Source organism: Lytechinus pictus, chromosome 2 (genome assembly GCF_037042905.1).
Source record: "Lytechinus pictus isolate F3 Inbred chromosome 2, Lp3.0, whole genome shotgun sequence".
Classification (NCBI taxonomy): domain Eukaryota; kingdom Metazoa; phylum Echinodermata; class Echinoidea; order Temnopleuroida; family Toxopneustidae; genus Lytechinus; species Lytechinus pictus.
In genome coordinates, this window is record NC_087246.1 from 42,632,181 (window position 1) to 42,648,259 (window position 16,079).

General features: G+C 37.4%; 1 long non-coding RNA gene across 1 annotated transcript; it reads right to left on the bottom strand.

Annotated features, from left to right (window-relative positions):
• Positions 1 to 3,494: 3,494 nt before the first annotated feature.
• LOC135153121 (uncharacterized) lies at positions 3,495 to 8,680 on the bottom strand. The gene is made up of 2 exons (XR_010292601.1): positions 8,505 to 8,680; positions 3,495 to 7,804 (listed from the first exon to the last, which is right to left on the bottom strand). It is a non-coding gene; the product is annotated as an uncharacterized LOC135153121 (long non-coding RNA).
• Between the last annotated feature and the right edge of the window lie 7,399 nt (positions 8,681 to 16,079).

A 16,079-nucleotide genomic window follows, 5' to 3' on the forward strand; every position in this document is an offset into this window, starting at 1 on the left:
CCTGTGTATGCCCATATTAAAAAAACAGGATTTTTGGCAATATGCTTATACAATGCCAGACAATATTGAGGTAGTCCTTAAAATCATCAGATACGCATGATCTGGAAGCAATGAATGAAAATCAATTTGTTCAAATGATTGTCACTCCTACTAGTATAACTCAAGATTACAAGCAGTATTATTCATATAAGTAGGAGACTAGAATGATCCAGGGATCGATTTTAGCGGGAGCCCGGTGGCAAATGGCTCCCTAAAACCTCTGCGGGCTCCTTAGAAAGCAATTGAAAAAGCCCGGCGGGCTCCCTAACTTTTTTCTAGTACCAGCCACAAAAACAGTTCCATTATCATTACCGCCGTGTGTAATTTATAATGCACACATTTTCCCTATGGATATCACGATTCTGTGATATACGAGTTCAAATTGCACATGAGATAAGTCCCAGAATTCTAATTATAACCTCGCATTGGTGAGTCTGTCGTTGTGTAGACTTCGGCTCTGCTCGCAAAACGGTTACGGAGCCTATTATTAACATCCAAAATAAATTACCTCGGTTGTGAATTATAACTGAAAAATCTTTTTTTTTTCTAAGGGATGGGTAAATCAAACAAGGCACCATCTGATTTTAGGAGGCCGCTGGATTTTCCTCACGCACGCACTGACACTTGAGCAAGTCTGAGCTCTCTCTCTCTGCCAGAGCTCTGGGGGACCATTCGGTCAGTAAAGGCCTCAATGATGGTGATTTTCTGTTTCAGATAGAGTTTACATTTCAGGTCTATTTTTTAAATCAACCAATAAAGTTGGATGATTTCTTCATTGTGATGTATATTTAAGTTATTAATGAATACTTTTTCACCAAATTTAGACTCCCTCATAGAGAAATGCAATTTCCGTGGAGATCTGCGTTTTCAAACAACTTCAGGAAAAGTTAGGGTACACGTACATGTAACATGTGCCTACATGTGACATACTTAGCCTGTGTGGTTTTTGTACTGATATAAAAAGGATGTTATGGAGTAGAAATTACATAATTAATTTCCTTTACTTAAACATGTATATCCAAGTCCACCTCACAGTCACACCCACACAAATACACACCAAGCCACACCCATGATTCTGAGCATTAAAAAAAAAGTTTTTTTAACAAAGAGTTCTAGATCTTTCATAATTTATTATTAGTAGATCAGACTCTCTCCCTGTATTTTTTATATATATTTATTCATCTTGCTTATTTATTCTATTTCATTTTTGTTTATTTATTTATCTTTTTTTTGGAGGGGGGGGGGGTCATTAAATATGAAAAAAAGAAGCCAGTGTGTTTGTGAAGTTGTATACCGGTGTGTAAGGGTGGTGGGGTGTCTAAATACACTTTAACACTTAAAATCTGATTTACCCTGAATAAATACACCTGGTGCAGATGATTATTTCAAAAAATATTGTGATAGTGGGTTTTAATTTTTGAAATAGTTAATGACCAGTATTATACAAAAAAAATGTGATAAACTTGGGCTCCTTAAAACCCTTGCGGGCTCCCTAAAAAAGTGCTTGAGGAGCCCGGCTGGCTCCCTAAGAAAAAAGTTAAAGTCAGGCCCTGGAATCATTTACGGAATATGATGGACAACCTTGTCTATCAGTGATAAGAAACCAAATATGATTTATGCAGTGTTGGAGTTTTTAAAATCATTATGAAGATATTGATGTTTTATGGCAACAAGTGGAATGCCTCTGGGCGGTCTCATCTGCATCACAAGCTTCTATAGCAGCAGTGCTGACTTTGAAAACTACTAGTACTATAAAATAATTATTCACAAAAAAACACCATTCATATGATACAATACTACGTTCATTGACATTTGACCTTGATCATGTGACCTAAAACTTGTCAGTGATACTTGATTACCCCTATATGCACATTTTATACACTATATCTATAGACTATGAAAGTTATGACAGCAATCTAATAATTACCTCTAAAATGGCTTAAGTTCAATGACCTTAACGACCTTTGGCTTTGGTCATGTGACCTCAAACTCGCATGATACTTGATGACTCTTATGTCCAAGTTTTATGAACTAGACCAATATACTTACAGAGTTATGATGGTAATTCAACAAATACCCTCAACATGGCCACAGTCCATTGACCTTTGACCTTGGTCATGTGACCTGAAACTCGCACAAGATGTTCAGTGATACTTGGTTACTCTTATGTCCACGTTATATGAACTAGACCTACATGTATACACTTACAGAGATATGATGGTAATTCAACAAATACCCCCCCAACATGGCCAAAGTTCATTGACCTTAAATGACCTTTGACCTTAGTCATGTGACGTGAAAGTCAGATGGGATGATCAAAGATACTTGATTATTCTTATGTCCAAGTTTTATGAAGTAGACCAATATACTTACAGAGTTATGATGGTAATATGTACAAGTACCCCAACATGGCCAAAGTCCATTGACCTTGGTCATGTGACCTGAAACTCGCACAAGATGTTCAGTGATACTTGGTTACTCTTATGTCTACGTTTTATGAACTAGACCAATAAACGTACAGAGATATGATGGTAATTCAACAAATACAGAATACAGAATATTATACTTGAGTGAGCACTGTCCATTTTGGTAAAGCTTGCAGAAATCTGTTTGCGCAGAAATGCTTGTTTTCATGATTTGTCAAGGGGAAAGGGCGAAATCAAACTTACCCTGCGAAACATTTCTCATACATTTCCCTTGCACTTTTAGTCAATTGAAATAAAATGGATATATTCAAGCATTTTGTAACAATTTTGCCACCCAAATTGAAATTTCAACACTAGTAAACACAAACTTTACCCTTTTTGTGCCAGCTGGATCTGAGGACATAACTGAATCTGGACAAAAGTTTATATCAGACATCTCCAGCATTTTTCCACTAAGTTTTTATCATTTAAAGTGGGTTTACATTTAATTTTTCATTAAATGATTGTTTCTCCACACTTTTCCCAAGTTTGACAATGATTAATAAAATGAAAATCAAGCCTAAGCCATGGCATGTAAATCACAGCTCAGTGTAAAGCAAATATCGCCTCGGTGTGTGGGGGAGTGGTGGGGCGCAATGCACTCTTCGAAGTGTTTTGGGCAAGGAAACAAGTTAAAAAAGGTAAAAGATATCTTCAAATCAATTGTACTAGCTAAATTCCACGTGTTCTTCATGATTAAGGTCTACTTTTATTTGCAAAGCTATTTCAAAGATCTGCGCAAATAATTTTTCACTAACTTTTCAAAAGTAAGTGGTGCTCACTGAAGCGGAAACATTTTTCAACAGTATATCGTCATTTGCTTAAATGGATCTGCACCAATGTTAAAATGTGGAAAAATCTTCAGGATATTACAAATATATAATTTTACAGGATTTTTTCTAAGTGTAAACTTTTTTTTGATACGCACTGTATAGATAAGTTGACTAAGAATTTACACAACAATAATCAATCAAAATCAATGCATTGATATATGTATTCAAATCATGAAACTGTGATTTATTAATCAAATATCTTCAATTCAGAATGAATATTATCTCATTGATTTTCACATGACAATTTAAACAATATAATCTCCATTTATATAAATGATATACATGCATGCTCAAATGCAAATGCTCCACTCTCACCTAAATATTCAGATGAAAAAACTTTGTCTATTTATCCTTCTTCCAAATAGCAAACTTTGTACATATTAAATTACCTGTTTTTCCTACGAAAAACAATTATTCCTTTTTGGCACATGCAACGTTCTCGCCAGGTTCACTCTGACGCTTAGCGGCGCGAAGCGACGCAAGCCGCGCAGCGGCCTCGGTGCGTGCAAAGCACGCACGGGGGGAGGGTTCGGGAAGGGGGTGTCCCCCCTCCGGCGCGAAGCACGGTAGCTATCGAAAATATCAATATCAACGAGCTTAGATTGCTGCTAAATGCAGCACATTTTATGTCTATTTAATGCTTCTCCGGCCACACAGCCGTAACAGTTGCGCGAATTGCGATTGAAGCAGAAAGGCAATTACTGATAACTTAAAAATTGAAGTCAATCTCATTTTATACTTACAGTTTATAGATTATTTACATCGATAAATTAACTCCATACTTTCCAATGTTCAGATCGATATCGCTACATCCTTAGAAAGTGTGATTAATTTTGTGAATGCGTGTTGTTTCTTATGTCAATGACCGACTGCATCTACCGACCGCATGCGTAGCCCTTTGAGCTTGCGCTGCGTCATGCCCTTACTAAATCCAAAGATTGTTCCGACTTTATACCTCGGTCACATTTGTTCTACAGCGGCCGTACGGCGAGTCGAAAACAGCCGTTTTAACATTTTTTGTACCAGCTGAATATAGGTGGTTTGAATAAAAATGAATAAAACGGCTGTTTTCGACTCGCCGTAGAGCAAATGTGACCGAGGTATTATTTGGAAGCCTCTAAAGTTTTCTTCCGAGGCTTCCAAATAATGGGCATCGGTATTCATGAGACGGGGTCCCCAACTTATATAATTTGCATGGTTTTTTGTTTGGTTTATTCGATACTCACTGAAACTATAACTCTCATAAGACTTGTTGATGTTGATACTAATAATTTCTAATCGAGATTCTTTTATCACTGTCAATTATTGCTGTGTTCATTTGTATCGTTCGTTACTCACCTATAAAATAATGAATGTGCTGTGCTCATCACGAGCGTGAGAAATATTTTTAGTCGTTCATAATACTCTAATATTACGAATTTGTTGTTCTTAACTGCGATTTAAAATGTTTTGAAAGTATAGGTTAATTGACAGGAAATAAGATTTCTATTTTTACATAATACATTATGTGGGCCTACAAATACAGCGTGTGTGAAAGAGAGGAAGAGAGGTGGGGTTGTAGGATGGTCGAAGGGAGAGAGCGATAGGGGAGGGGTCGTGGCGTGGACAATGACAAGGGGATGTTGAGATCGTGTGTGTGGGATTGGTGAAGAAGTCAATATTCGAAGCGAATACATTTTTATAGACGTGTCTATACTTCTACCGATGATGACGGCGTTGTCAAGATATAACTCATATATTAAAAGCACAATTCCGATATAAAAACATAAAGACATAATTGAACTTGAAAAATTAATCCAACGATATTCAAATTATACTAGCAACTCATTGGGTGATTTCAAGTTCGGTGTTGGTGTTGAGAGCGTAAAAAGGCCGCTGAACCGAGCTCCAACACCGAGCTGGGTTCAGAGGAATGATACCGATTGCGTTATCGATAGCACATGACGTCACGCCTCTGCGCTGCGCTGCTAAATCATCTCAACTTCACGCGAGAAGTCTCGACGACGAAATGAAATCCGAGAGAAATGCATTAAATTCTCATCGTACAGAATACCAATGTTTTAATCAATTCAAGAATTCGAAAGAGTGAACATTATTCTTCATCAAAATATATACAGCTCAAATGATTTGTATTAATCTTAACTGTAAAAGCTAATTTTACGGGGATGTTTCATCGTGTTCGCCGCCTGTTCACAAGCTTCAGATTGCCAACACCAACACCGAACTTGAAATCATGATTTTCCCAATCCCTGGGGGTTGGTGTTGGTGAATGGGGAAATTGCACGTAGATCGTCAACACCAGCCGCAGTACTGGGTTCAGCAGACGACATTCAACACCAGCATTCAACACGAACTGCCGGAAATACGTCATATTTTCCGAGGTCAATCCCAACACCAGCCTGATTTCAAGTACGGTGTTGTGGCTGGTGTTGGTGTTGTCACAACACCAACACCAGATTTCAACACCGTACTTGAAATCACCCATTGTGGGCGTGAAAAAACGATAAACATATCCGATATCCTCTAAAACGTTCACACATATCAACTTCAATAATTCGTACTTGAAACGAATATCTGTGAATGAATTGCCAATTCCACTTTGTTGAATGTGTACTTCTATCGAAATCTATTGAATCACGTACCCCTCCCGACCCAAGGTGGATTTTCCAATCGCCATAAAGATTATGCAGCCACAATCACAGTAGACACATCCATAAATGAATATCAATTTCATTCACTACGAACAATCCCCTCCCCACAAAGTCACAAACATCCCATCATTTTCATCTACATTGCCCACGGCCACCCCCCATTATTCTCTTTTTTTCCTTTACACAAATTAATTTCAAATGATATTTTATTTTAAATCGTAGTTAAGCAATTGTACAACAAATTCATAAAGTATTCACTTTGATGACTAAAAACATTTCTCAGGCCCGTGACAGGTGCGCTCATTATTTAATTGGCAGGCAAAGAGTAATAAAGAATACAAATGAAAATATACTGTACGTATAACTCACATTCAAAAATGAGTCGTAATGATAAAAAATGTGAATAATATTAATACAGATTATTAATTATGAAAATTATAACAGATTCAATGAATATATGAAAAAAAATCAAATTTAATTGGTTTTGGATCCCATCTAATTTTGGAAGACTATCGGATCCCCGGATCAAGGATTTTGATGCCATGTGCGATTTGTATTATGAATGTGAACGTTGCGAGCGCAAGTGCAGTGGCACAGAACTAGGTAGACACTTCGCGAAATTAATCAACAGTTTAAAAAGATCGATGTAGAGATCAAGACTTTGGAAATAATAGAGTAAAATCGGAATTTAAATGTGAATAAATGATTTTGATGTAAGTAAATGAGTTGGACATTATATCCATCCATTCCATTGGCTTTGTCATTATTAACGTGATCTTTGAATAGTTTTCTCAATTCGCTCTACGGCAGTGTCATCAGAAATGCATTCAATGAATTCATGTAGATGTAGCTATAAAGGCTGGGGCCTGGGACGAGATGAAACTATATTTCGATCGAATTTTGATAGTAATTTTGACACACTTTATTTTTGACATAATAAGTGACGATATCAACTGAAATTCGTAATAATCTAAATTACATTACCCAAGCCAGTAACCCACGATACCCCTCTCCCCTCACTTGTTTTTGAGCGTATTTACTACCATTTTAAATAATGTGAGCAATGCGATACGCAAATGCGAGGTAAACATCTTCCCACAAAAGAGATTGGGCCTCGAGTTGAGGTCATATCGTAATAACTATATAGCGCACTAGTAGTAGTGAGTGAGTCAAAGAAATCCCGGGAAGAAATCGTGGACGAAATAATCGACAAGTTTATTTTAGGATCTGAAAAGCAGATTATTTTTTAAATATATTATTCAGCTTTTGTGTAGATCTATAGGCCTGCTTTACCGTTGTCGGCCACGATTGTCGGGGAAGTTCACGGTTGGCGGATTTGCCCTGAAAATTTTCAGGGTTGGCGGCGCCCGCCAACCGTGACGCGTGGTAGCGAGAACGTTGGGCACATGTAAATAGAACAAAATTGGTGTACTGCAATAATTTAAGTGGCCAAACTAACACTTGAGCTCATAATTCAGATTACTATAAAATCTCAAAGAAATTGCTTGCAGCAATTCTGTAACTCTGCAATTCTGCAGCTAAATCAATTAACAAACAATAAGTATCCGCGAATGTTCTCAACTCATATGGACTGTTCTTACATCAGGCCTTCAATGAACGCATGTCGCGTTCCATCCTCGACGAAAGCTTGTCGTAGTTGTAGTGATTAACAGAAGTGCACCGATGCTATACGCGTCTAGTAGACGGAGACTCGCATCATGGTGGTTGAACAGAGTCCATCCTGGAGGACTTGTCCCAGAATCAGAATTCGAATCATCGGAATCTCTATCGGAATCGGAACCCAGCTGCCTGACCGCTGTCAAAAACAATATATATACAGCCTACAGGTCACAGCATAAAGTTGCGATTATACTAAATATAGATATATAAATACAATCTTTTCTAAAATTGTCTATGCATGGCTGTTTCTTCATGCACAAGAAACATACCGGAACATTTTGGGATAAATCAGGAAACTAACATGTAACTATAATCGTAAAATGCACCAATATGAATTTTTAACTGGATCACATCAATTTAAATCCAAAGCACTCATTGCCTGGTAAAGTACATGATTATTCAAGAAACATAAAAATTCTTCTATTCCTCGTATCAATTGAACATAACCTAAAATGGATGAATTAAATTGCCCTTATTCCAATATCTATGAAGGAAAACAAAATATCTGCCCATAGAGCACATTCTTACTTGTTGGGGCACATTATTCTCTTTACAAAACAAAACCCTTTAGCAGGTTGACTTCTTTATGGCAAAATGCTATGAATATATACATATATAGCAAAACTATAAAATACATCAAATGATCAAATTTGAATTAATCAAATTACTCAAATGGTTACTTCCATTCCTCTTTAGCAAAATATAAACTTATCCAATTGCCCATAATGAATCTGAGATTAGTTCGGGTGCCACGCCCTATGTCTGGATGATATACATTATAAAAAAACTATGAATGAATCTGGGAAATATTACTAAAACAGGTAAATATAACTTACTGTTGTCAGAGCCATACTGTGGAGCTGAGAGGAGTCCTCTTCCTGGCCTGTCTTGCCCGGTTTTCCGTCGATGCCAAACCAAAATAAATAAGTATTTAGGTGCTGTACATCTCTACTCCCCACTCACTCACTCAGCACATAGGTCCTGTCTTGACCAGTGTCAAAATTGCTCTGCCCAGTGGCAAGCACATGCAACATACAGCAGCATTCATTCATGGCTCATTGCACACATCATTAACATACCTCTCTTATTCCACCAGACCACTCTGGCATGGGAGCCTATTGTTTATCTGGGTTAGTATGGATTGCTAGGATTGCTAAGATTACTAAGATTCCCATCTCCATTATTTAAAGTGCTGATTTAAAATGCTTCTAAGATTAAGATTCCTGTTGACTTTGTGACAGGGGGCGGACTTCACGAAGAATGCCCCAAAATTGAAAAAATATTACCCCCAAAATGTATTTTCCCCCCTTTTTGGCACTAGAATTAAGACCAAAATATTACAAAATGAAATAAATATGTCTTGTTATACAGTCCAATAACAGAGTAATACATCACATGTAATTTATATCATTACTCGTGATCAATTGATGTAAAAATCAACCCCATTTCAGGATTTAATGCAGTGAAAACCTTACTACTACACTAGATGGCGCCATAACTTATGATATTAGTGTAGTACGGTATGTCAATACACAGCTCCTGTAGGACTTTTGTGCCAAAATTGTTTTTTTTTTGCATTTTGGATTCACTTGGGTCAAATCTATCAGGAAGACTAGTGATAGGGTTCAAAATTTTCAGACCCTCACCCACTGCCTGAGGGGGAGGGGGGGGGGGGGGCGGGGATCACCTATCTCAAGACCCCCTAAAATCAGGTGTATTAGCAATTTTGCGACTGGTTAACAAATTGTTTTATGGTATTTTTGTCATCCATAGACAGCTAGAATGCTTATATCTGAGGACTTCCAGTTAAAAATCCACAATTCATCTATTACTTAAAAGCGGTTTTGATTTGGTTTCAGTTCAATGATTTTAAGGGTGAAGCATAGTACATTGGAAAAAAGTTACAAGGACATGGGTCCAAAAATCCATGATGGCTTCCAAAAATTTATTCTGAAATGGCTGCTAATACTTGAAGCAGACATAGCTCATTTCATATCGGCCAGGGAAATGTGATTTTGATGTTTAAACCACTGGTTTCAAGGGTCAAGTAATATATTAGGATAAGTTACAAGGACAGTCAGTGGTCTGGTATGTCCGTAAATCCAAGATGGCTTCCAAAATTGATCTCAAAATGGCTGCTGATACTTTAAGCGGACATGGTTCATTTCATATCAGCCTGAGAGATGTAATTTGGTGTCTAAACCACTGATTTCAAGTGTCAAATAATACATTAGGACAAGTTACAAGGACTGTCAATGCATGGTCTGGTTTGTCAAAATCTAAGATGGCTCCCAAAAATTGATTCTAAATTGGCAGCTGATACTTATTTTTAAAAGCGAACATCGGCCTAGGAGATGTCATTACGGGAGCTGTGTCAGTGACAAACCGTACCACACTATTCCTGATTTATTATGGCCAAGTTTCATGAACTACATGTAGGTCCAAATACTTTCTAAGTTATGCTGTCATTTCAAAAACTTAACTTCGGTTAAGATTTGGTGTTGACGCCGCCGCCGTCGGAAAAGCGGCGCCTGTAGTCTCACTCTGCTATGCAGGTGAGACAAAAATGGAAGCAGTCTTCATTGAATGTTGTAAATACTTATTTGCATATCAAGTCACAAAGTGTTAAAGAAATTAAGAAAAGCATCCACCTTGGATAACAAGTGACATACATGTAAGAGATTGAGATGTTATGATACAAGATAAAAAGTTAAAGAAATTTATGAAATCAAAATCAGAAGAACACTGGGTCATGTATAAACAAAGCAGAAGTAAAGTATGATAAAAAGAAATATTTTTACAAAACAAATTATGGAAATGTACTAAGAAATTGTTACCTTCACAAACCTTCCTTGAATAAGATTTTTTTCAGTGACATGAATATGAAGATCCAGTGTATATTACCAACAATTTTAATAATAATTTTGTTTCATTTACCGAAGATTTTGTTGACGATGTTCCGGATATTCCTGATATTAATTCTTCCAGATCAAGCTGATCATCTTAACTATCTCAAGAAAATCGTATTTTTAGCTTACCCAGTATACATTGAGAATTCAGATCATGTAATCAAAGCTACAAAAAAAAATAAACACAAATGCTTCATGTGGCCTAGATGGAATAAGTTGTAAAATAATTAAATTATGTGGTCAAGTTTTTCTTCCCTAATTAATACATTTGATAAATAAATCCTTTTATTCATAAAAAGGGTAATATTGAAGAAATTAATAATCACAGACCAATTTTAGTATTAAGTATTGTTTCCAAGATTGTAGACAAAAATGCAGAACTAGATTTGTCTTTAACTACATGTGGATTATTATGTGGAAGACAATTTAGATTAAGACTAGCACATCAACGATGTGGAGCTCATCCGGCATCTCGCAAAGAAATTTGACACAATTTTTTATTTCAGCCCAGTAGACACTGTAGTGAATTATAATGGTGATATAAATTGAGGAAACAGAATTGAAACTGATGAAGAAATGACAGAGAAGGAAGCATTTTTTGTGATTAATTTTGTATATGCATAATTTTCTAGTCAAAATTTCAAAATTATCTGTAGAACCTTGGTGAACCTCATGTAGCTCTCAGATGAAACAAAAAATTCTAAATCGGTCAACAAATAAATAAGCTTTTTTTGTAAGTTTTGAAAAATATGCATAAATTAGCATATATATTAATGAGTTTTAAAATTCTGTGTAGAAATTTCGTATCCCCACCAAGAGCTATCAAATAAAGCAAACAAAATTGAAATTGATCAACAAATTAAGGAGAAAAAGCACTTTTTGTTATTTATGAAAAAATTTGCATAAATAAGCATAATTTTCTAAGTAAAAATGTTGAAATTCAGTGTGGAAGTTTGGTGACCCTCATGTAGCTTGTCCCGATAGAAATCAAATTTAAAACTAAATTTTCATTGTTATTTGTGCACAGTATCGTACAAATAATTTTGGGGCTTGTCCGGGAAACGAAAACCAATTTGAAATCAAAACCAGTTTTTCGGAAAACAAAAGCCAATTTGAAACGAAAGCCAATTCGAAACAAAAGCCAATTTGAATTGAAAAACATTTCTTGGAAAGTTCTAGAAAATACTGTACTGTGTTATATTACTTGCTTATATTTCTGTATATTCCACCATGGCTACATTTGATGTTGAAGAATTTCTTGCAATGACAGAATTGTCATATGATCATTTGAAGTCACTGAAGAAAGATGATTTGATAACAGTTTGTGATCATTTGGGTGTATCTCTAGCCCCAGGTTTAAAGAAGGCAGAGATAATTGACTTGTTAGCTAGTCACATGAAGCTTATAGGAATCCGAAACTTCTATCAACTTTTCAGATGATGCTCAGATCCAACTGGCAAAAATTGAATTGAAGAAGTAGAAAATCAAAGAAAACATGGAAAAAATTAACCTTGAAAAGGAAAGAATCAGAGAAAATATTGAAATGGAGAAAATAAGATTGGAGTACCAGTTAAAATTGAAAGAAATGGAGTTAGCTCATGCAAATACTAATAATAACTCTGCTAACGATAAATCTCCCCAAGGCTTTGATGTGGCGAAAAACATTCACCTTGTGCCAAACTTTGATGAAGAGGGAGTTGATACATATTTTGTGTCATTTGAAAAAGTGGCCAAGAGACTGAATTGGCCTGAGGAATACTGGATCTTTTCCTCCAAAGTGTTTCTGTTGGAAAGGCTGCAAAATTCTATTCAGCGCTCTCTGAAATGCAATCATGTGACTATGCTACAGTAAAAGAAACAATTCTCAATGCATATGAGTTGGTACCAGAAGCGTACAGACATAAATTTAGGAACATGCAAAGACAATCAGGCCAGGCGTACATGTATGTTGAATTTGCTAGGGAACAAGAGATGATGTTCGATAAGTGGTACAGATCATTGAAAGTTGGCAAAGATTTTGTTCACCTTAGGGAAGTTGTCCTAGAAGAATTCAAAAAGAGTCTTCCTTTTGGCATTAAATCTCATTTAGATGACCATAGAGTTACTGAAGTCAGTAAAGCAGCCATAGTAGCTGATGAATTTGAGGTCACACATAAAGGTAGTGGAGATAGGCCTCCTTTCAAGAATTATTGGAAGAAAGGTGAAGGGTCATTAGAATCCCATAATAAACCTAGTGAGGGAAAATATGCTAGCAAGGACAAAGACACTAACAAGAATCAGGCTAGTGGGGGCACAGAATCAGCCAAAAGGTCCAAGGGTCGTGGTTCCAAAATGTGTACTCTTTGTCATTAATCGGGACATTTGAAAGAATCATGTTAGAAATTGGTTGGAATGCCAACCAAAGTTAAGACAGACATGGGTTTTGTCATGCAAACAAGTGTTCCATCGATGGAGTTCGTCCCATCAGAGCCTATTCAAGATGTTGAGAGTGTTTCTCTGGTTTTTGCTGATAAAGTCAAGCAGGTTGATGAAAGCTTTAGAAGCTTCTTGTATGATGGTGAAGTATCCCCTTGTTCGGCTGGTGCTGATGGTAGGTCAGTAGTGATCCTTAGGGATACAGGGGCTGCACAGTCCCTGATGGTGCCAGGGGATTTGGCTCTTCCTCCGGAGAGTTCAGAGAATGCCAAAGTCTTAATTCAAGGTATTGGCCAAAATTTCCTTTGCATAAGGTCGACTTAAAGTGTGACCTAGTTAGTGGTCCTGAGACTGTTGGTGTTGTTCCAGAATTATCATGGAGAGGGTTGATTTCTTGTTAGGTAACGACTTGGCTGGAGATAGAGTTGTTGCATCTCCAGTGGTTTTGGAGAAGCCGATTGAGGTAGCTGAAACTGAATTGTTGCAGGAAGATTTTCCAGGGATATTCCCGGATTGTGTTGTTACTAGGTCTCAGACTCATAGAGCTGAAAAGGATAATGCGGATTCTGCTGATGTAGAGGAGTGTACTGATGTCTGGTTAGCTGAAACCCTTTTCAAGGATTTGAATGGAGATAGTGTTGAAGGCTCTGTTGCTAACAATGATAGTTTGTTTAGTAAATCCTCCCTTGTACAGGCACAACAGGCAGACCCAGAATTGAAAAGCTTGTCACAGAAAGCATGTTCTGAGGCTGATAAGGTTCCTGAGTGCTTTTATGTCAAAGATGACATTTTGATGAGGAAGTGGAGACCTCCCCGGAGACCAGCTGATGAAGATTGGTGTATAATTCACCAAGTAGTAGTTCCTCCCTGTTACCGCACAGAAATTCTGAAAATGGCTCATGAGTTACCTATGGCAGGTCATGTCGGTATTCGGAAGACAGAAGATAGATTTGTAGGAGGCATTTCTATTGGCCCAAGATGCACAAGGATGTGGTGCATTTTTGTAAGACATGTCACACATGTCAGATTATTGGTAAGGCACAGCCTTCTATCAAGCCTGCTCCGTTGATACCCATTCTTGCATTTGATGAACCTTTTACTAGGGTTCTTGTTGATTGTGTTGGACCCTTACCCAAAACGAGGTCGGGTCACAGATTTCTCCTGACGATTATGGACTTGGCTACACGTTTTACAGAGGCGATACCCTTGAGGAGTATCACTGCAAAAACAGTGGTACAGACGTTGATGCAGTTTTTCACTCGGTATGGTCTGCCTAAGGAAATTCAGTCTGACCAAGGGTCAAATTTCATGTCAAGAATATTTCAGCAAGTTATGAGGGAGTTGGGAATAAAGCAGATCAAGTCCTCTGCTTATCACCCACAGTCCCAAGGAGCGTTAGAACGCTATCATCAGACCACGAAGACCATGATTAGGGCATATTGTGAAGACTATCCGGATGACTGGGATATAGGGATCTCATTCCTACTGTTTGCAACTAGGGATTCCCCTAATGAATCCACAGGTTTCAGTCCATTTGAATTGGTCTATGCTCATGAGGTTAGGGGTCCCCTGAAGCTTACCAAAGAGAGGTTTATGGTTCAGGATGATGATGTTAACCTTCAAAGATTAGAGAAAGGCTCTCAAAAGCTTGTGATGTGGCTAAGGAACGCTTGAAAGTGTCGTAGGGAAAAATGAATGCTCAAGCTGACAAAAATGCAAAAGATCGAAGTTTCAAGCCTGGAGACAAAGTGTTAGTGTTGTTGCCTTTGCAAGGCGAGCCCTTGAAAGCTAGTTTTAGTGGTCCCTACATAGTCAAAAAGAAACTGAATGATGTCAACTATGTGATCAGTACCCCTGATCGAAGAAAGTCTCAAAAATTGTCATGTAAACATGTTGAAAGAATACTTTGAGCGAGAGGCTAGTCAGCCAACAGGTACAACACACATCAAAGAAGACAAGAAACATGTAGATGTACATGAAGATGAATGCTATGGAAAGACAGATAATGAATTGTATTATACAGATGTATCTAAGAATGAACCATGTGGTGTAAAGTTGTCTAACTCAGAGATGTTAGGAAATATGGATGAGGCATTTAAACACCTGCCTGAAGTTCAGATAAATGATATATCTGACCTGTTAAGAGAATATGAAAATGTGTGTAAAGACAAACCAGGTCGTACGCCTTTAACTGTACATGATGTAGACGTAGGTGATGTAAGACCTATCAAACAGAGTCCTTATAGGCTCAATCCAAGCAAGTTGGAAATGGTGAATAAGGAAATACAGTTTATGTTAGATAATGACATAATCGAACAGAGTCAGAGTAGTTGGAGTTCCCCTATTGTAATGGTTCCAAAGCCAGACGGCTCTCAGAGATTTTGCATTGATTACCGAAAGGTAAATGCAGTAACTAAGACTGACTCGTATCCAATTCCTAGGTTAGAAGATTGTATTGATAGAGTTGGAAATTCTGCCTTTATCACAAAGATATACTTACTTAAAGGATATTGGCAAGTGCCACTGACTGACCGAGCCAAAGAGATATCAGCCTTTGTAACACCTGAAGGCTTATTTCAATGCAAAGTCATGCCTTTTGGAATGAAAAATGCACCAGCAACCTTTCAAAGGTTAACAAATCAAGTGATTGCTGGGCTTGACAATTGTGTCGTATACATAGACGACATCCTAGTGTACAGTGATACTTGGAATGATCATCTGGATCAATAGGCGGCTTTGCTTTATCATAATAGACCTTTATACCAAATTTGAAGATGATCGGAGAAGAAATGCAGCTAATAGAGCGCTCACAAGGAAATCTCTGCTATTTCCAAAAAAAAATTTGTTACGCTGGCAAAGATGTCTCCGCCCACACCAAAATCAATAGGCGGCTTTGCTTTACCATAATGGACCGTCATGCCAAATTTGAAGATGATCAGAGAAGAAATGCAGCCAGTAGAGCGCTCACACAGAAATCTCTACGGCGGCGCGACGAGACCTAATCCATAGTATCCTCCGAACTCTTTTCAGGAGATACAATAATTATTTCACAATGCCACCTCAACATCATAATGCAATACCAATTAC